Below are 21926 nucleotides of genomic sequence, written 5' to 3' on the forward strand. Positions count from 1 at the left end.
CGAAAGGATTGACCTCCCCAAAGGAGGAATGAATTCTGTAGGAGACAACCTTTGGACTTGAAGTGCAACATTAGCTCATCCCTGCGTCTATGCAGCCTGCCAGCCCACCCTGCTGATTTGGGACTTGGCAGCCTCCATAATCCCATGAGCCAGTTCCTTGAGATAAATCTCTTTCACATACACATCTTACTGGTTCTGCTTCTCTGAACTAATAGAGTATTGTAAATTACATGTACCTACAAGCAAAAAGAATGGGTAAAAGTATCAAGGGTCTTCCCTTTTAACTTTTTTTTTTTCTTTTTAACTCTTTGGATGGAACTTGTAACAATCATAAAAATAAACATTATACAGAGAGATGGCATTTCCCTTTAAATTAGTATCTTGAGTTGTGAATTAACTTTGTTATCTTCTCTTAACTATAAAGAGTTCAACTCAGTAATCTGAACAAACTGCATAACTGTAATGATGTTAATTTTCTAAGAACATAACAAAAATTATCTTTTTATTACAGAGGGGAAGGATCAGTGTTTTAGCCTATAGTTGGATACCCAGATCACATAAATGTGTATGGTTATTCATCCCTCCTGCCTGTCCTATTGCTGCTCTCACTCAGCTTGTCTTCCTTTGAAGCCTATCTCTAGCCTCACCTTGACCATGACACTTTTCTTTTGGCTACAGCTTAGGTGGGACTCTCCCTTCTCAAACCTCTTTTTCACTTTTAGCTCTTACCTCCCATCATTTTCTGTCTGAGTCACTCAATATGGTGTTTAATCCTATAGTGTTATTCTTTTTTTTTTTTTTTTAATTTTTTATTTATTTATTTGACAGATAGAGATCACAAGTAGGGAGAGAGGCAGGCAGAGAGAGAGAGAGAGAGGAGGAAGCAGGCCCCCCGCCAAGCAGAGAGCCCGACGCGGGACTCGATCCCAGGACCCCGAGATCATGACCCGAGCCGAAGGCAGCAGCTTAAACCACTGAGCCACCCAGGCGCCCCCTATAGTGTTATTCTTTAAAATGAAAGAGAAACATTAATTCTTAAAGAGTGTGCCTGAGTGACTTTATCCATTCGGGATTAATCGTATGAATGGTGTCATTATGGGACTCAGAGGACAGCAGGAAGCATGATTATAGAAACACAAACCTAGGGATGCCTGGGTGGCTCAGTGGGTTAAGCATCTGCCTTCAGCTCAGGTCATGATCCCAGAGTCCTGGGTTCATCATCCGGTTCCCTGCTCCGTGGGATGCCTGCTTCTCCCTCTCCCACTCCCCTTGCTTTTGTTCCCTCTCTGTCAAATAAATAAATAAAATCTTTAAAAAAAAAAACACATGAACCTGGACTCTTCTTCTAGAGAATTCAGGTAAGTAGAGTATAAGATACGAGGAACCCAGAGCTTGGTAGGGGTACTGACATGTTCCCTATCCCAACAACTGGAGCACTATGTCTGAGTACGTGAGGGTACACAAAGTTAAAATCATTTCCCAGGCCTACCACTAAAGAGGGTCTTGAACCTTGTACACCAGGGAGGGTGGGGAGGGATGAAATAAGTTGAAATATCAAAGGGCCTCGATTTCTGATGCAAGAAGATTTTAGAAAGTAGGCGCATACATACATTACTGTCAAAATTAGTAGAATGAGTATGACAGTTTGGTTTCCCAAAGGAGAGTAAAAATGGAGAACACTTTTAAGGGGCTTCCTTAAGTGTTTGGTAGAGCAGACTGACAGAGCAATACTTTTCATAGCTGGGCAGACAGTTTCCATATGGTGCAGATGCAGGGAGCCACAGTGGTCTCTCCTGAGAGTCCAGCTGAAAGCCAGTGGAGAGCCTTGACAGGATGTGATGGTCACAGAGTGGGAGGTTGTAGTGTGGGGACTTGGAAGGGGGAAGCAGTGGTGTGGTCTCCCAACTAGAGTCAGCATGGAGCAGCAAGCATTCCTGTAGAATCGGTAGTAGCCAATAGGGATTTGGGGTGAATGATGATGAAATTTAAGGACCCAGACTGGAGAAAATATGTTATCATCTCAAATAAAAGTGAGAGTGGGGAGTGTTGGTGGAATTAACAAGCTGGTCCCACATGACATGCGAAAGAGTTCTTGGTAAGACACCCCAAGGAGTCCTGTGCTCCAGGTTTTCCCCAGCCCCTCGTCTGTTCTGTTCTTAAAAACACCTGTCTCTAAAGGCAAAACCTTTTAAACCCCAGCACTACCTTCCAGCCCTGTGATTCCAGATGCTTCCAGGGGAGTATTAGATAAGAAGCAGCATAACTTTAATTTGCCGGGAACTTTGTTTTAGAAAAAAGCAGCTTTCTGTCTTTGCTTCTTTTTGTCTCTGCTTTAAAAAATGAGGCATGATTTCTGAAGTGCTTCTGAAAAGAACTCTGCGGTCTTGCATTCTAATTCCTTTGGGTGGGATTTAGGAAGAAATATGCAGGAGAAACTTCACTTTTCAAATCTGCCTTGTTTGCAAGATGCTCATGTAGATCACTTAGTATCAGTTACCCTGTTAACCGCAGCTGCTCATCGCACACTATCTAAATGCCATCCCAACATGCAGTTCGGAGCATTTGCTTTCTGGTTTTGCTGCTTTTCAGTTCTGAAGTGACATGTGTCTCTGATAGAGCCTTTGGCTCTTTTGTCATCAATGATCATGGGGCTCAGTGTTGTGGCATTAAGGAAAGGCACAGACTACACCTCAAATAGAAACACCTCAAGATGTTAAGTTTTGTCTGAAAACGTTACCACATCTCCCATTAACATCCTGTTTCCCTCCTCAAAACGTACACCTGAGGTTATTAACTATCCTATAAAACTTAGATATGTAAAATTCAGCATTAAAAAATGTCAATACTTGAGATTCTACAGAAAAAAAATTAAAATTCTAAAAAAATTTTGGAGATCATAAAACATCTGATTCATTATCATTAACAAAACACTTCTCAGGTTGAAGAGTGTAAATCATATCGATTATAAAGTATAGACCTTTTTATATTCCTTGAAACTGTGACTTCTGTCTTATCATACTCCTCTGCCCCCTCATTCATTCTGACAAAGCCAGTTGCCATGTTCTGAGCTGCGAATGCGCCCATGTGGCAAAACCTGAGGGTAGCCACTGGCCCACAGCCAGAAAAGAGCTAAAGTCATCTGTCCAAGAGCCTGCAATGAACTGAATTCTATCAAAACCAACTGAGAGAATTTGCAAGCATATCCTGAACCAGGAGAACCTAGAGATGACTGGCCCTAGCCTATACCTTAGAGCCTTTTAAGAGATATTGACCTTGAGCTAGAGGACCTAACTGAATTGTGCTCAGATCTATGACCCACAGAAACTGTAAGACAGTAATTGTTGTTTTAGACCTCTAAATTTGAGGATTAGTTGGATACACAGCAGTAGATAATTTATACATATTTGATAAAATGCTCCTCATAGATATTAATCTCCCCCTTCTCTAAATGATATCACTCATTTGGGGAGTTAATCACAAATTATCTTACATTGTTTTCTTAGAGCTAATTGGTCATTTTCAAATGGTGTTCTGCAGAATCCTAAGGGAGTTGTGTGTATTTGTATGAATATGAGTGTGTTTATGTACATGGCATGTGTCTCTTTAGGGGAAAAGTTTAAATGATGAAGTTAAGTGCATGGCTTTGGGTATATTTCCCCTGCCTCAACTAGAAGAGTTCTTCCTGTACCTTCTAAGTGTATTAGGATATGGTATAATATTTATTGGGAAGGAATGGTGCTATTTTTTTAAAGATTTTTAAACCATGGTTTTAAATATTTCATGCATTATGTCTTGTCCATCATTGAACTTAATTCAGTTAAGCTTTTTAAAGACCAAGAACTATTTCATACTTTAGACAGTCTGGAATTTTCCTTCAGGTATCCAAATCTAAAGTTTCCAACCTAGAGCTTTAAAATCCCCTTTACAAAATATACTCGATTAAAATAAAACTATAGAGTCTGTAAATCAGGCAACAGTATTACCACTTTACAACTTGAAATTGTGATTAGAATGACAATAAATTTAGGGAATAAAATTGATTCTAAGCTTGAGTGACCACTTAAACTATAAAATAATAGAATCTCAGAATTGAAAGAGCTCATAAAGGTTATGATTATTGAAAATCCCCTGAAATATTCACCTTTCTATGAGCCTTTTATGAAATTGCTAGTCTGTTCCTGAAAAACTATAATACCAAACTGGGTGCTTAAAAAACAACTTTATGACTTGGACTGAAATCCCTGGAAAACCAGAATTTTGGCTCATACATCCTCAAAAAGAATTCAGTAAGCTTCATGTAACAGGTAAAGCCACTGCCTCTGGAAGTAAAACATCCTTTAACTATAATAGGGTACAACATAGTATGTTAATTCATTCATTTGTGCTTTTATTTATTCTTCTCCACTGCTCATACAACTTTTCAGAAATGTTGTCTACAGGGACACCTGGGTGGCTCAGTCAGTAAAGCATCTGCATTGGGCTCAGGTCATGATCCTGGGGTCCTGGAATTGAGCCCTTGGGATTCAGCCCCTTGTAAGTCTCCCTGCTCAGCAGGGAGCCTGCTTCTCTCTCTTCCCTTGCCCCTCCCCCCCCCTCATGCTCCCTCTCCTTCTAATAAATAAAAAAAGTCTTCTAAAAAAATGTTGTCTACATTCACCCACTCTTCTCCCGTTTCTCACCCTTCCAGGTATTACTCAACACTGCACTCTCTCTTTCACTTATACCACTCCACTGAAATAGCTCTTGCCAAAGTTAATTATTTTATATTGATAGTATTTCTTCCCGAAACTCTGTTATACATGCTTTGACACTTAGAAATCCAAATCATCAAGATGTACTTTATCAGATATTGAAGGTAAAAGGAAATGAGGGTCAGACATAATTCTTAAATGCTTTGTTTTAATAATCTGGTTACCACCTCTTTTTTTACCCTCATCCCCAGGAAATTTCTAGAGTGCTTGCTTAGATTTTCCCCTCTCCTTAATATCTGTTAGACCTCATTGTGATGATTTCAGGACTCTGTAGAGATAGAACCTCCCCCACCCCCACTCCCCCCCCCCCCCAAAAAAAACAAAGTTTGCTGAGGAGAGAGGAAAATTAGTAGAAACATAAGGAAAGAGAGAGCGGAAATTAAAGTAAGAGTTTTGATTGGAGGTTCAAAGTCAGGAGTAACATGAGAAAGGTCTGGGCACAGCTATGGTATACAAGAGATTTGATTAGCAGTTAGAATAGTGAAAGGATGTTAAAAAGTGTGTGTTATCAACTAGACCTTAGCGTTCTAAAAGAAGGACCAAAGAAGATCAAAAGATGAAAATTAAAAATTGCTTTCTTCAGGTGTACTATAAACTCTACACTGAAACTTGTAGGATCCTTTTTTTTTTTTTAAAGATTTTATTTATTTGACAGAGAGAGAGAGATCACAAGTAGGCAGAGAGGCAGGCAGAGAGAGAGGGAGAAGCAGACTCCCCACCAAGCAGAGAGCCTGATGCGGGGCTCGATCCCAGGACCCTGAGATCATGACCCGAGGTGAAGGCAGAGGCTTAGCCCACTGAGTCACCCAGGCGCCCCTGAAACTTGTACGATCTTAAGACTGATTCAGGTAAACATATTATTCATACACTTATACCAGGGTAAGAAGTACCCTTTTCCTTGGTCTTGTGGTTTGAGATTTCCCTACTCTTGCCTCTTCTGGCCACTTCTAATCTTCTAGGAAAAAAGCCTGTAAGGCTAAGGTAATGGACCACACAGAGACATAACTCCCAAGCTCTGAGTACACTGAACACTGTAACACTCTGTCAAGATTTCATCCCATCTAGTTCCAAAAACTGGGTGGTTATTTTTTGTGGTCCTGACTTCCAGAGAGTGGTTGTAGCAGCTTGTGTGGCCCAAGGAGTGGCAAGAGACAACTGTTCACAGGAGAGGAAAAGATGGGGTTTGATTATGGAGCTCTAGTTTTGTGCACGCATACAAGACCCTTTGTAATGTGGTATGGAAGCAGGAATAAAAAGAGAAGGGAGGCTGGGCCATAGACTGAAAAGTCAGGAACTGGGGCCAGGGGATGAATCATCTCACATGCACCTCTAAGAAACCCAAAGATTTAAAATTCGAACATAGGTTGTTATAAAGGTCAGAAGGTAGTAGTCCATATTTGACAGTTTGTCAAGTTGGTTTCTGACTTTTAAATATTTAATATTTATCTTTAAAAATATATTTAAATGTTAATATAACTACTTAATACACCATTTAGGTGTTCATTTCAAAATTTTCCTCTGGGCCCTGCAGATGCTAAGGTGTAGGTTTTTATGTTATTATTATGTTTTCAGTGGTGTGAGGAGGTAAACAAGATGACAGGAAAGAAATCTGAGGCAGAGTTTTCTATACATGGAGGTGTGAAACAGACTAGCATATTTTTCTAGTTTACAATCTCTGCTTTTTGATGAATTATTTAATCCATTCACATTAATGTTTTTATCAATGTAGTTATGTTTATACTTTTTGTTCTCTAAGTCTCATTTCTTTTGGTTTATATTTTTCATATACTGCTTACTTTGCACTAAATTAATATTTTCCAATGTACCACAGTAGTTCCTAAATGATTTGTTCACTTTTGTGAGGTTTTGGTTTTCGTTTTGGGTTTTTTTCGTGGTAGATCTAGAGTTTACCATATACATCTTTAATTTATCTGAATGAGTTTCAGATTCATACCAACTTAATTGTAATGACATATAGAAACATTTCTCCTACATAGCTCTATTCCCTTTTCCCTCTTTTTTGTGTTATTATTGTTGTCCATATGATTTTAATGTTATGGGCTTGGTAATACCATGTTGTAATTATTACTTTATCATCTGTAGTCATTTTCTTAGTCCTTTACAGCTTTGCTCCTCCTACCTCCTTTGTGCTGTTATTGGCAAATAACAACATTTCTATATAAATCTGACAATATAATACATATTTTTATATGATTTCTTTTTTAAGTCAGTTGAGAGAAGGAAAGAAAAAAATCTATTTACACTGTCTTTAATAATTACAGTTACCTTTACTGGTGCTCTGTTTTTGTGCATGTGTATGGATTCAAAATACCCTCTGAAATCACTTGCATTTAGCCAAAAGACTTTCCTTTAGTATTCCTAATAAGGTGTATCAGCAAGAAATTCTGTTTTGTTTATCTGGGAATGTCTATGTTTAGCCTTCATTTTTAAAGATAGCTTTGCTGGATATAGAATTCTTAGTTAACAGTTTTGGAGAGGTTTTTGTTTTGTTTGTTTGTTGAGTACTTTGAATATGTTATCCTACTGCTTTCAGGCCTCCATTGTTTCTGCTGGAGAAATCAGCCGTCAATCTTTTGGGGTTCCTTGTAAGTGATGACTTTTTTTTTCCTGCTTTCAAAATTTTCTCTTTATCTTTGATTTCTGGCATTTTTTACTATGGTGTAATAGTTTATGGATCCTATTTAAAACTTGTTTATTCTACTTGGAGTTTATTGAGCTTCTTGAATATATAGGCTAGTGTTTTTCAAAAATTGGAGGAATTTTTAACCATTATTTCTTAGAAAAATTTTTCTAGCCCTTTCTTTCTCTCTGAGTGACATCTCCACTTTAGGAACCAAGCATTTAGTGGGAGAGTTGGGGGAGGCAGTAGCCTGAGGTCTTCTCTGCTTACCTCTCCTCAAGAGCCAGGGAAGGAGTGATAAAGACCCTAATATTGTCAGCAGTTCCTTGCCCTTACTAGAGCCTTCATTCCATGAGCAGTGGTTTGGCAAAAGGGAGTCCCACAACCACACCCACCTGAAACTTAATATCAGCAATAGGTAGCTGTGGGCAGGCTGAGAAATGATGATGTCATATTCCTCCCAGGTAGAAAGCCCTTTGGTAGCTAGAATAAGAGAGAGCCTTGGCTGCGTACATCTAAAACAGAGTGTCTGCCTCCCTGAGCAGAGAGGAGGCATAAGGGAGGAGTCTTGACTCAAATATTGCAGATTCATGTTTTTCTTACCAAATTTTCAAGAATAAATTTTTCTTCATTGGCCATTTTCCCTTAGAACCATTTTCGGAAGCCCCAACATGGTTGATTTTTAGAAACTTTACACCAGTTTCACTGGGAGCAGGTCTGCAGAGTTCCTTACACTGTCATGCCAGATCAGCCTGACATATTTGGCTAGTTACATGATCTGTAGGCTGTCTGATGCTGCTGGAGCATCCAAGGCATGTGAGTTACTGTATAGATGAGTCCAGAAGAGGCAGACATGGAATTTATTCTTTTAGTAATAGCTACTGAGGGATTTTCAAAAGAGATAGGAGCAAATTTGCATTGTAGAGCAATGTATAAAAAAATGAAAGAAGCTGATGTGAATTTTCAGTGTACTTTAGCACCTGTGTCTCTCTCTACACTGAGTTCTACTGATATACCAGATCATGATTTAATATGAAAGAAAAAGAATAGAGAAGAAAGACAAGAGATACTGTTGTTGCATTATATATTAATGCTTCTAATGTGAATATTACACACTTTGGGAAGGACAGAAAATAAATGATAAAAAAGGAAGGCTAGAATTCATTTAACTAGCCCAGTCTGGGAAATGCTGTGTTGTGTATGTGTCTTGGATATTCCCAGTGTACATTAGCATATAAAAGACTATCCCAGGGTGCCTGGTGGCTCAGTGGGTTGAGCCAGTGCCTTCAGCTCAGGTCATGATCTCAGGGTCCTGGGATCAAATTCCACATCGGGCTTTCTGCTCGGCGGGGAGCCTGCTTCCCTCTCTCTCTCTGCCTGCCTCTCTGCCTACTTGTGATCTCTCTCTGTCAAATAAATTAAAAAATCTTAAAAAAAAAAAAAAAAAAAGACTATCAGAAGTTCCCAAAGAAAGAAATTTGCTTAACTTTGCTTATCTGTAGTCCTCAAACTTATTTACCATTCAGGCCCTTTTTCATGTATCAGCTGTAAACTGTCCTCAGCACAGATCTGTGATGAAATATAGTTTAGAAAATTAATAATATTAAAAGATTTTTAAAGGTGAGTGACAAGTTTCCTACTCATAAAATATTCATAAAATAACTCATAAAAATGAAATGAATAATTATGCCTTGTATTTAATTCTAAGGGAAACAGTTATACCCCTGGGGAAAATAAGAAAGTCATATACCTTTTGAGCTGTCTATGAAAAAAGAAAAAAAGGAATCTACTTGAGACATTTATCTTTAAAATCTTAGTAGTGTTAAGTTTTCAGTGTTTGAAGATTAATTTAATTTTTAAATATGGTCCAGAATTATTCAGTGACTGAAGGATAAGGTGAGTGCTTGAGTGGGATCATTTTAAATTAGAAAGTGCAATGTGACTGTGAAGTAATTAGGTAGATTTTTATATGTCACAACAAAAGTTAATCCTAAACTTAATTCCAGAGAAGAGACTTTTTAAGAGCCTCTGTAAAATATCATTAGTATTAGCATATTATCTCTTAAAGTAATTATTTTGAAGGGCAACGTGTACATCTTGCTCATCTGGAAATTAATGTAGGAGATTTTTAAGTTGAAATAAGAGAATAAATGTAGACAAACCTACTTCCCTCATCCTGTAGCCAGGGAAAACAGAGTATAAAATCGAAGGAAAAAATACTGTAAGGTTTATATATCATTTGCTACAATACTGCTGAATTGCTGAGAAGTAATTTTAGCTAAGCAAATGAAGTTGGAACTTGAAAACAAACATGTACCACTTAGACTCTAAGAAATCCCCAAATAAGAACCTCTTGCTATCCATTAAGTAGAATGATGGAATGTAGAGTCAGAACTGGCATAAGTGTCATGGAAGGTTCCAGGGTGATAGCACAGAGAATCATGGAAGAGAGACGGAGCAAAGCTCATGACCACATGACATCCTATTGCTTTGGTAAAGGGACTATTGACTGAGAAGCACAGTGAAGAAGTGACTGAAGATGTTGTGGCGTAAAGGGTTTTGGCATAAGGGCAACTCTTGAGTGTCAAAAACTGAAGAAAAACTACCTACCCAACCAAAGAGTTCATGTATGCATTCTAAGAAGCTCTGCAAGGATCCAGATAACTCTTCTCTCTCAACCCAAAACTATGTACCTTAGCAGCCAACAGGTACTAAAAATGAGAAATATTTTATTATAGTAAAATTAAGCCTAATTCTGTTTCTGAGCTGATATCATGCTTATTGGTTAAACACTTGAAACAAACCTATTAAAAGAAACCATGATCATTATCTCCACTGTTACTTAATATTTTCTTGGAAGTAATAGCACAATTAGAAAAGATAAAGAATGTAGAAATGTAGAAATTGAAAAGAAGAAAATAAAATTGTATTCCTGGAAAACTCAAAAGAATCAACTGAAAAGGTGTTAGAAATGATAACAGAATTCATTGGGGTGGATAGTTTGGAAATTAACATGCAGAAATCAATACCATTCATGTGTGAAAACAACAAGAAATTGGAAAATATATTGGAAGAAGAGATGCCATCACAATAGCATCAAAAAAGATGAATTACTTGAGAACAAACATAACAAGATTTGTAGAAGATCAATATGAATAAAACTTTACAATGCTATATAAGAACACAAAAAGAAGACGAATAAATGGAAACACACACCATGTTATTGAAAACAAAACTCAATATCACATATATGTCAGTTTCCCTAAAGTAAATCAAAAGCGTAATATAATTCCATTAACAATAATATAATTCCATTAACAATATTCCATTAATTCTAATGTTAATGTGACCAAAAAAACTAGAAAGAGAACCCAGGAAAACTCTGAGAACTCAGTACATGGTGGGGGACCAGCCTTATCAGATATCAGAACATCATAAAGCTAACCAAAACAATGGGGTACTGGCATATAAATATACAGAAAGAAATGAAGTTGAAGAGAGAGCTAGGACAATGAAAAGATAAGTCACAGTCTGGGACAAGAAATTTGCAAAGCAAATCTCTGATAAGAGACAAGTATATAAACAATAAAAAGAAGTCTTAAGAATCGGCAATAAGAAACAAACCACCTCTCCCCAATATGGGCAAAAGATCTGAACAGATATTTCACCAAAAAAGCTAGAGAGATGGCAAATAAGCCCATTAAAAAGATGCACAACAGGGATGCCTGGGAGGCTCAGTCAGTTAAGCATCTGCCTTTGGCTTAGGTCATGATCCCAGCATCTTGGAATTGAATCCTACATCAGGCTCCTTGCTCAGTGGGGAGCCTGCTTCTCCCCCTGTTCCCTGCTTGTGCTCGATCTCTCTCTTTCTCTTTGACAAATAAATAAATACAGTCTTAAAAAAAAAAAAAAAAAAGATGTACAACATCATTCATCATTAGGGAACTGCAAATAAAATCACAATGAGATACTGCTACAGCTCTACAGGAATGGCTAAAATTAAAGTCTGACCATACCAAGTGTTAACAAGAATAGGAAGAAACTAGAGATTCATACACTGCTGGCAGAAATGTTTAATGGTGCAACCACTTTGGAAAACAGTGTGGCAATTTTTTTTTAAGTTAAGTGCATTGGGGCGCCTGGGTGGCTCAGTGGGTTAAGCCTCTGCCTTCAGCTCTGGTCATGATCCCAGGGTCCTGGGATCGAGTCCCACTTCAGGCTCTCTGCTCGGCAGGGAGCCTGCTTCCCTTCCTCTCTTTCTCTGCCTGCCTTTCTGCCTACTTGTGGTCTCTCTCTGTCAAATAAATAAATAAATAAATTCTTAACAAAAAAAAAAGTTAAATGCATACCTCCCATATGATTAATCTATTCAACTCCTAGATATTTACCCAAGAGAAATGAAGTATAAGTCCATCCAAGCGCCGGTATATAAATGCTCATGACTGCTTTATTTGTAATAGCCAACAACTGGAAACAGCACAAAATTCCATCAACAGGTAAATGGATAAACAGTGATGTGTCCTTACAATGGAACCCAACTCAGAAATAAAAGGAAATGAACTTTTCTACAAAATTCCTGACTGGTAATTTAAAAAACTATAAAGGTCATAAAAATCAAGAAAAAGCTAAGATTGTCAGATCCCAGAGGAGACTAAGGGGACATGAAGACTAAGTGCCATGTGGTTTCCTGGATTGGATTCTGGCATATAAGAAAAAAATTAGTGGAAAAATAGTTAATTCCAAATAAAGCTTATAGTGTAGTCATTAGTGATGTAAGAATGTTAATTTCTTAGTTTTGACTAAGGTACCACAGTTATATAAGATGTTAACATCCAGAGAAGCTGAGTGAAAGGTATACCGGAGCTTGCTGTACTATCTTTGTAACTTCTCTATAAATCTGAAATTATTATAAAATGAAAATGTTTTTATAAAGAAATGAACGATTGATGACCATTATGTCATGGATAGATCTCAGTATCATTATGTGGAGTAAAAGAAGTCAAATAGAAACTTGTGGATATTGTATGATTACATTATAAAACTCAAGGAAGTACAGACTAATGTATAGTGACAGAAAGGAGATCAGTGTTGCCTGCACTTGGGGAGGGGAGCAGGAAGTGGCAGAAGGAAGGAATTGCGAAGGGACAAGAAGAAACTGGGGAATGATGGATATATTCATTATTGTGATTATGATGATGGTTTCATGAATGTGTATATATGCCAAATCTTACCAAATTCACATTTTATATAATGTGCATTTTAACAAAGCTGCTATAAAATTTTATTTAAATATTTCTTTGCAATTTAAGGGAATTATAGACAAGACAATGAGAATAAAAGGCAAAACTAAGGAAACAAATTTAAAAGAATAATACAAGTACTATAGAAAAGAAACACATGTTAGAAACAACACAAGAAAAGGAAGTGAATGGGACTAAAAGATGGTGGGCTAAAAATAAAAGCCATCTCAGTACACTTAATGGAACATTACATGGAAAATAGAAGCTTCTATGAATCCCCACCCACATCCCAACCCCTGGAAGCTTTATTGAGGTAAAATTGACAAATGGTAATTTTATATTTAAGATGTACAACTTGGTATTCATATATATATATATGTTAATTAATTAATGGGAGTGTGCTGATTATTTCACTATATATATAGTGAATATATATATATTTGTGGTATATATATCAACACAAATATATATATATTTATTCTATAAATATATATGTTATATATATTTATATTTATATGTTTATAATATACATTTATCTATTATAAGTATATATTTATATATTACAGATAAATAAATATTTTATTATATATAATTTATATCTAATATAAATTAATTAGTGGGAGCGTGGTGATTATTTCACTATATATGATACCTCTTCAACCAATTATTTCATGAGGAGATTTGTAACATTATCAACTATCAAATGCCAAGATACCCCTTTTGACTTTTGTGGACCTAGGAAACTAATTGTGGCGATACCACCTTGTTTTATCATCATTTCATCTTGAAATTGGTTTTCAAGTTCCTAATTTCAGTCTTCAAATCGTAATGGGTACAGCATTCCAGAGAACAATTATGCAGAATACCAGAGGCCCTCGATATAATTTATGGTTCTGGTCTTTCTAAAATGGCCTTCCCTGCCAATGGAAAATAACCTGAAGAAAGAACCATGCACTGAGTAGTAACACAGTTTTAAAAAGGAAGTTTTCTAGGAGAACAGTGAAACCTCCATCAGAGAACTGGTAGCATGTATTTGAAGAAATCACACTGTTGTTGCCACCAAGCAGAGCCAGCATGGGCTTTCCTTCCAAAATGTGTTTTGATGGCATCACATACACATCAGGAAGGCATGAAAAAGTTTATTACTCACATAATGAAGCTGCACTGGGATATAGCGCAAGATCCAAAGCAGTCCCAAGTTGGCTTGAGAGTGGGCAGAGAAGGAGAACTGGCTTGGAGTTTTATCATTGTGGATGGAAGACTGGAATGAGGGTTTCCTTGTGTAGGCTAGGATTTGGGAGGTTGAGGTCTGCTGGTACCAAAAGAGGGAACATCGGGCTTTCTTATCAGCCTTCCTAGGTATGGGGGCAGAAGGGGAATAGAGAATGTTGGGGTTTGAAAGCTATTAGCAAACTTCAAAAATGGAGTCAGATTCTTTATTACACATACAAAAATAGCCAAAAACAGAAACACTATATTTTCCAACTGTCTATAAGTCATCACTCACTGGATAATTCACAAATATCTCAAGCCAGCTTGTTTGGTTCTTTTCCCTCAAATCAACTTCTCCTCCTCTGTTTACAATGTTATTTAATGATCCACCCAATTACCCAAAACCAGTAACCTGAGAGAAGTCTCACCCCTAATAACTGTAGGGCCTGGGGATGAAATTATAAATGGAGGCTCCCAGCCTGAGGCTCACTCTCCTCTCTTCCCAGAGAACACTTCAGTGAACTCAGGATGGTACCATCCTATGTCATCTTTGGCTCTATTTTTTCCATTTCTCACCATATTAAATTCAATACTAGGCACTATAAATTCCACCTCAAAATACGTTTCTCAAGTTTGTTGCATCTTCTCCATATGCCCTTATGCAGTCAGTTCAGGATCCAAACCTCTCTCATTACAAATATTTCCATGCCCTTCTAATTGTTCTCCTAATAACCATCCTCCAGACCACCAATTGGTGGCCTTCCCAAAATGTGAGTCTGACTATGTTTCTATGTTTAGCACCTGCAGTGAGTCACTGTAATCTCTATGATTGACTCCAAACTTGGAACAGTGTTGTTTCTTGGCGTGGTTTTCCCCAGCTCACACCCTTGCTTCTGACATGTACCCCCAACCCCAACAGTACTGACAACCTAGTCACAGTGATAAACTCTGTTAATTCCTGCCTTTCTGCTATATCTCTCATGCTGATGCCCCTGCCTAGAACTGTTCCCAAACTTCCTCTCTGTGGCCTCCATGGGCCAAAGTGCTGTTATCCCTTCTAAACATGGTAAGAGTTCTCTTCCCTAAGAAGCTTTCCTTGTTTCCCAGAAGTACCAACTTCTTCTCCACTGCTACTTCAGGAAGTCAAATATGATGGCATTTGATATCAGAATTAAACTTGAATTGGGTTTGGATAAGAAAATTAAATTTGCTAAGTCTTTTTTCTTAAAAAAGAAAAAACATCTACCTCTTAGGATTTCTCTAATTACTAAAAGAGATGATATATGTGAAGTATTGAGCACAGTGCATAGCACATAGTGGGTCCCTAAGAAATAGTAGCTTTTGTATTAATTGATTAATTTTGTATATAGGTACACACATAACCACACATCTCTATTGTTGCATTCCATCTTGATCTTTTATTTTTTGTAATGCATAATAACTGGACAGTGAGTTCTCTTGTATAAGTATTCAATAAGTATTTGTGGCATGAATTGCTCTCCTGTAACTGAAAATGTGATTGGCATGTGGGGCCACAGCCCCTTTCTTGCTTTATTTTTACATTGTTCTTTGTTCAGTGTCTGCAGCTGCTGCCTTCAGGGCCTTTTTCTGTTTATGGTCTTGTCTCTTCAGTACTGATGTATTTGGTAAAGATGAAGGCATAAATGTGATTTTTATTTTACATACTGTGATGCACTCTCTTCAGAATTTCTCATGTATGACTTTTTCAAGAATGTGATGATTTTTAGACCGAGGCTGAAAGCCACTTCAGCTTCTCAAAGGTCTTTTTTTTTTTTTAAGAACAATTTTATACAAATTATTTTAGAGTAACCAAGACTGTGGTTACCAAAGCCTGAATAATATATTTATGTCCTGACAGAGAGCCATAATCAAGCAAGTGTCCAAAAAAATCAGTACTTACTATGTGCAAAAATAAGTATTTGCTATTCCCTATTAAGGAGTAGGTCCCAGAACTATTCATGAAATGTGAATATACATGAAGCAATTAGAGAACAAGTAATAGTTTGTGAGTTTGTCTTTACCCATTTAAAGAAGGAAGAAATCAGCATGAACTTGAGTAGTCACGGAAGCTGCACCAAAGACCTCTAATTCACCCCATATTGAAATTGGCCCCAGATTGAGTCATGATGTTTATATAGCAGAAAAGGAAAGGGAGATATCTGCAGATTGTTGACAGGATGACTCAGTGAACAGAGAGAAAGCTGAGTATGGCGTGTACAGGGGAAGAAACAGGAGGGTTCAGCTGAGAGAGGGGTGCATTGATGTGTGTGAGCATGGTGGCCTGGGTCTGGGAGTGAAGTCGAGTTGATAGATAGGATGGAAAAAAGGAATAGACAGCCTTGAAAATCAAACAGAGTAATGTGAGTCTATGGATTAAGTAACAAAGTTACTAACTCTTAAGTAAAGCAAGATGAAGAGTGTGCCTTCAAAACATCCACCTCACTGTCTAATGGATTAGAGATAGGGGAAGCTTAATGCTGTTGAAAGAATAGGCTAAATCTGAAGGACACTTCAAAGGACTATGCAGGAGAGGGAAACAGAAAAGAGGAATTTGAGTTTGCTAGCCTGTGAAAAAGATGTTTCTATGGACAAAGTGAATAATTAAGATGGAGAATTAGGATGGTTTCCTTGTTTTTTGTTTGTTTGTTTGGTTGGTTGGTATTTTTGGTTTTGTTGTTGTTTTGGAAAGGCCACTATACAAATTTAGTTTTAGTCAAATAAACACTGGAATGGTGATAGAATAATGAGTAGAAAGCCCCAGAAAAGAGTAGTAAGCAATACAGTTAAGGATAGAAGTAATATTATATCTGGGGCTTCATATTTGGAAAGTTTGAGTGGATGGGTGAGAAGCTGTAGCTAACCATAAAAGTAAAAGAGAGATAAGACAGCTGCTGTTCATTTTGAAATGGAACAACTGAAACATCAAATTCTGTAACTGACCCTGAGTTTGGTTCCTGTACTCAAGCTACCATTAGTAGATAGTCCTACGCAAAGGAATATATTCTCAAAGTGACAGGTGTTTAAAGCAGACATGTGAGTGTCCAGATTTAGGTGGGAATGCATTTCCTAATTTTAGTCCCTTTGAAAATATTATGGGGGCACCCACGTGGCTTAGTTGGTTAAGCATCTCAACTCTTGGTTTCAGCATAGGTCATGATCTCAGAGTCATGAGAAGGAGCCCTGTGTCAGGCTGTGGCCTGACACACTGCTTGAAATTGTTTCCCCCTTCCTCTTCCTCCCCTTCTGCTCCTCCCCCCAGGGGAGGAGCAAGTGCATGCACTTGCTCTCTTTTTCTCTCTCTCAAATAAATACATAAATTTATTTATTTATTATATTTATTTATATTTAATATGTTTATTAAAAATAAAATTAAAAATAGGAGGGCCTGGGTGGCTCAGTTGTTAAGCGTCTGCCTTCAACTCAGATCATGATCCCAGAGTCTCAGGATCAGATGGAGCCCAGGATCAGATGGAGCCCAGCATCAGGCTCCCTGCTCAGTGGGAAGCCTGCTTCTCCCTCTCCCACTCCCTGTGCTTGTGTTCCCTTTCTTGCTGTCTCTCTGCCTCTGGGTCAAATAAATAAATAAAATATTTTTTTAAATATAAAAATAAATAAAAATAAAAATATCATGGAAATGCAATTAGTGAGGAAACATTCAAGAAGATCCCACCACACAGTAGAGTCAAAATCAAGTTTAGTACTATCTTGATTCTAGAAAAGGACTTGAATTAGCAATATGCACACAAAACTCTAATCATTCTCCAAAGAAATACCTTAAATATATCCTACTGCTTTAGCCTAAAACATTCTAAAAATAAAGGCTCATTTCCAAATGCTTTTTAGTATTGCAAAAACTGAAGGCCAAAATCAGAAAATCCTGCAGAAGTGCCTTGGATGCTGTTAATAAAATGCCAAACAGATGCATTATACCACAAGTCTTCAGCAGATACGGCATTTGTTCTCTTAATAAAACAGGCTTAAAACATGCCTTTTGGATTCATTTTAATGTCTATAGATTTTAGTGTTTGGGACAGAAAAAAATCTCCATGGCATAAAAACAACTTATCATTTTAAACTCTTCATTAATATAATTGAGAAAAGCTTAGTTTTGAAAAGGTTCTTCATTACTCACCTTGTACCAACCATTTATTTTATTAAGAGACCTATAACTTCAGATCCCAAGGTCATTCTATAATACCCAACTGTCTCTGACTATCTGCTTCATTCCTTTCTCCTGAATTCCTCCCTTCAAGGCTGAGCAAGAGCCCCAACTAGTCCATGAAGCTTTTCCTAAACACCTATATATAGTACTTATGTATTGTATATTATCTATATATAAGACATATATAAGAGATAATAGTATGTATATATACATATATTTGGTATATATATATGTGTGTATATATACACATATATAAGAGATAATGGTATATATACACATATATATATACCATTATCTCTCCCTTGTTTAAACTTATACAACTTACTATCTCATTTTATTGTATTATCATTTAATATGTCATATATGCGTGCATATATTACATACACACATATATATATCTATGTGTTTGGATATATACAAGTGTATATATATATTTATATATATACACACACAAATATATATACACAGATATACACATTCATATGTATATATATGTACTATGTGTATATATATGTACTATGTGTAGTAGTATATAGTCGTATGTATGAATAGTATAAAAATTTTTATAGTAGGTTTGGATATAGTATGTAGTATATATATAGTAGGTTTGGATATAGTATGTAGTATATATGTAGTATAGTAGGTTTGGATATAGTATGTAGTATAGTATGTAGTATATACTATAGTATATAGTTGACTTTGGTATGCATGAGATATATATGACACCTATATAGTATCATATATATAAATGTATATAAAGAGAAAGTTACCATTTATTAAGTGCCGGGCACTAATACATACAAAATGTTATTCAGTCCTCTCCATAACCCTATAACTTGGTTATTAATATTGTTTCAACTTACATTAGAGGTCACTGAAATTTAAGGAAGCTAAGTAAGTTTCGTACAGATTCACAACTAGTACTGAGCATTGTCGTTGGTATTAGAAATTCAGGCATAGAAGGTCTTGGTCAGGCACAAAGCATAAAATCATCTGTTAATTCACCTCTTGGACATTTGCCGACACTTCCCAGACTAGAACAGAAAGTATGGAAAATAGAGAATGTTTCATAAAAGATAGCAAAGAGGAACAATCTGGGAACTGTATGTGCTATAGAAAATCAAAGGGTCACAGTTTTGTGGCAAAGGGTGACAGTTCATAGTGGCCCGCTCTTTTTCTTGTTGGTGGAAGTGCCCTCATTGTCAACCCCAGTAGCCAGGCACCACAGGGCCTTCCAACCCACCCACTAGCTTCTGTCCTTAACATGTCCAAAGCCACCTGATGTGTGAAAGTCAACAATTACCAAACTCTTGGTTCTGTGGACCAATTAAATGTATTGTTTTTTTTTTTTCAAATAAAGATGTTAGAAGAAAAAACTTACAATATATTAGCATAATTATTTCATAAAATAATAGATATTTTAATATCAGAAAGATGGAAAGGAGTTCATCTCAGAAAAAGGGATTATATTTTAAACTGAGAGAATTTAAGATATTTAAAAATTGTTTCCTTTTTTTTCTATTTTTATTAAATTTTCATTTAGCCTTGGAGTGAAAAAAAAATCTGTTGTGAATTAGCACAAGACATTGGGCTTTTAGGGGAGCCCTCCTCTAAGCAATATGGATTCAGATAGCCGTAACCACAAGACTGCTCCCCTACACAGTTAATTTTATGTATTACCTCTTACAGAGGCGTGCTTGGAAATGTCTTGATTCACAATAGAATCTCTCCCTTGGTAGCCATTGCAGGCAGTGCACCAAGAGATCACATTTTTGTTTTATTAATTCAATCAACAAATGCATGTTCCAGTCATTGTACTTCAGGCCAAGGGCCCCTCTAGTGCATTTCTGCCCGAGAAGACAGATCCTGCCCAAAAAGCCCCTGAGAGTCACTTAAGTCCATTACCTAGCTCGGTTTATGCTTCCAAAGACACACTCAGAATTTACACACATGACTGAAAAATCCTCACTAGAGGACCTCCACTTTTTATTTTTTATTTTTCAGGTGTAAAATGAACTAGAACGGGACTATCTCCAAGAGCTGTTGCAATTCTAAAATAATGTGGTTCTCTAAACACGCCAGCATCAGAACTTGATATTTATGACTGTGGTTGGATGCATCTCAGTAAGCACAGCAGGAGAGCACCCAACTTGAAAAAGAATACCTTCATTAATTAATTCTCCAACACCAGAATATGTGACAAGGCTCCCAGGCAGGATGAATCCAGGTAGAAAGTTTAAAACCATAAGAAACTGCTGAGATTGAAGACCATATAAATCATGCAGTGGTGTTGTGGGTGGGGCGTGCTCCAGAAATTGCCCCCCCATCTCCTTTTTCCCTCTACTTAGGGAAGTCCCATTTTTCTGTTTTCCTGCCTTTGTTCACAGAGGTGGCCTCTCGCTTCTATCTGTGTTTGCTATTGGGGGCAATGCTTTAAGCATCTCCACTAAAAGGGCACCCATAACAAACACCATGTATTCATAAAGAAGCATAAATAACCTTCATAAACAGAATAAAAAGCTCCATTCCTCATTGGGAAGACAGGGCATTGTCTTTTTGCCAGGCTTTACTTTTGAGCCCTGAGGACACCATTAGAGCACTTTTCCCTTCTTCCCCATAAAACCACTGAGACTGGAGTGGCAAACATTGTCTCGCAGTCGGGGTGCGTTAGAGAAATGGAAGGTGCCCTCGCCCCCTGACATGCGCTTTCCCCTTTCCTATAGCACACAGTGAAGCACGGAAATAAAAGCAGCTTCAAGATGAATTCTGTTTTCCTCTTCGGCCCTTTATTGTAGTTGTATTGCGGGAAAATAAAAACATTTCCTCCACTTTAATATAGGCCAAAGTCTGATGAACTGGAAATAGAGGGAGATCATACATGAAAGAGCTCAGGTGTCAGGTGGACCGTATGTGTCTGACACATGTTCTGTTTGCCACTTAATCATAGTTAGGTAATAATTATGGCCCACTTCTCCTTTCTTGCCTCAGGAGCAATGGGAAGAAAGATGCTTAATGATGTTTTTGAATAGAGAATAAAAAGTAGAGCATCTTTTAAAATATACTGGATTTTTAAAAGAAAAAAAAAAATTACCTTGAATGTCAACGCAGGCCTAAAAGTGGAAAATAGCATTTGTCTGATATCTGTTCATTCGTTTATAGGAAAACCCACGGAAGTACTTGTAAATGTCAAAATCAAGGTTAGCAAAGATGCTTTTGTAACCCTTTAACCAAGTGACTTACCCAAATAGACAAGAACCTAATTTAAAAAAAAATTTTTTTAAGGTGCTGAACTTCAAAAAGATGTTCGCCTAGCACACAGAACATTCTCTTCCTGACGAATCCCATATTTATTAAGGTTCTATTACCTCCAATTACTGCTATGACTCTTCTTTCTTGGCACTTAAATGAAAAGTTCAGAAGGAGATGTTGAAGTGTATTAAAAATGACCTGCAAAAGGTGACAACGTCAAGGTACCATGAGTTTCTGGGGAGTTCTCTGCTTTTTTTTTTAAGAGTAACTAGAGTTACTACCTGGAGTGTGAACACATAGACAAAAAAGAAATCCAAGCTCTTAAAGTAGTGACATTCGGCAAGAATGTCAGTACTAGAAGGTAGAATGTGTCTTGAATTTCCTTATGATATCCAACTATCCAACCAGGGAGTCAGACTTTAAAACATCGGCACCAAAAGTAAAAAAAGTTAAGTCAATTGAGATATAACCAAATCTGTGGGTATTATATTTAGGATCTAGTGATTTGGGTGCATAGGATAAGGATAAAGCATATCTTACAACTTAGACATTAACTTCATAGTGACTAGTTTAGAAGATAGTATCTCCCTGCATAATGAAATTGCTAGTGATTGTCATTTACGAAGTAAAGTGGCTGCCACTCTGACGGG

The sequence above is a fragment of the Meles meles genome, chromosome 10 (genome assembly GCF_922984935.1).
Source record: "Meles meles chromosome 10, mMelMel3.1 paternal haplotype, whole genome shotgun sequence".
In the NCBI taxonomy this organism is placed as follows: Eukaryota; Metazoa; Chordata; class Mammalia; order Carnivora; family Mustelidae; genus Meles; species Meles meles.